This window comes from Orycteropus afer, unplaced genomic scaffold (assembly GCF_000298275.1).
Source record: "Orycteropus afer afer isolate SDZICR_OR568_19922 unplaced genomic scaffold, OryAfe1.0 scaffold01105, whole genome shotgun sequence".
Taxonomy (NCBI): Eukaryota; Metazoa; Chordata; class Mammalia; order Tubulidentata; family Orycteropodidae; genus Orycteropus; species Orycteropus afer.
The window spans coordinates 2,731-4,147 of record NW_006922692.1 but is presented as its reverse complement, the minus strand read 5'-3'; positions in this window follow the sequence as shown (position 1 = coordinate 4,147).

The following is a 1,417-nucleotide window of genomic DNA, read 5'->3' as shown; positions in this document are numbered from 1 at the left end:
GGAAGGTGGAAAGACAGACTCCCTGACTGCCTGCAGCTCACCTGCAGGTCAGCACCATGTGGCCATTTTGGATCATGAACGCCGATCCCACAGAAGGAGGAACCCACGACGACATCTCCATAGAGACCACACAGACTAAGAGACTAAGAGACACGAGCTAAATAGTCTTGGGGAGGTCGTACAAGAAAGTGGGTGTGTCTTCTTCTCAGGGTCAAACTGAGAGACAGGGACATAGTCACACGGCATGGATCTGAAATCCTGAAAGCTGGAAAAGTGCAGCCTGATTAAAGTGGTGGGGGTGCATTGCCTATGATAATCCAGGCATATGGGATAGGGAAGCCCATGTATGTACAATAAAAGACAGGCTGGCCCTAGGACGCAGATTCTCAGAAGATCTGTGACCCTTCCATGGGCCAGGAAGTCAAAAGTCATGAAATACTTTAAAAAGCTTGAATCAACACACTGAAGAGAGTGAACAAAGCCAGGGGAACCTTTTGTTTCCTGTCCCTGTTCAGCAAGTCTTATTCAAGAACCATTATTTTCCTTCCATGTAACTCCTGTGGCTCTCACCTAACAAAGGTTTGGTTAGAACAGTGATTCACTTTGATGTTTAAATATTCATTTTCCACAACATTTCTTCTAGCAATAATCTTTCGGTAAAGTTTTATACATCAGGAAATCATGTGTCCTCAGTCTGAACTCTAACACCTGCAAAGATTTGTGTGTTTTCCCTACTCTCTCATTCCTGCTGCAGTGAACACATTGCTAAGAAAATATTCAATGCATTCAACAGCATTTTGCTGAAATTTTGCCCTTTTTCATGCCTCGTGTGGAGCTGAAACACCACTTTTATGGCTTGTCCTCTCCATGTCCATCTGATAAGACCATTTGCTGGAGATTGAGGGCATGTCTGCTGAGATCGAGATCCACGAGAAGGAGAGAAACCTCGATGAGATGAATAGACACAACAGCCCCAGCAGGAGATTCAAATACCCCAGTGATCAGGGGGGTGGCTCAGCACCAGGCGCTGGACTGTTCTGTTATAGACAAGGTCGTCCTGAGTCAGGGCCGACCAGACAGCAACTACCACACCACCACCAACTCTCCTTGTCTGTTTGCTTCCTGGTGTTCAGTGTGTCAGACAATATCTACAACACCCATTCTTTTGTAGTTTGCTGTTGTCATGTGCCATCAAGTCGGACCCGACTCATAGTGACCCCTCCTTGGGTTTCTGAGGTGGTGTTACTACGGAAGTAGATTCCCCAACCTTCCTTCCGAGCAGTGGCTGGTAGGACTGAACCCCCAGTCTTCTGGTTAGCAGTCAAATGCCTTAGGCACTATGCCACCAAAGCTCCTGTTAAAGCCAGGGGAACAACAACAACAACAAAAAGATTCTGACTCATAGGGTGTTTTCTTT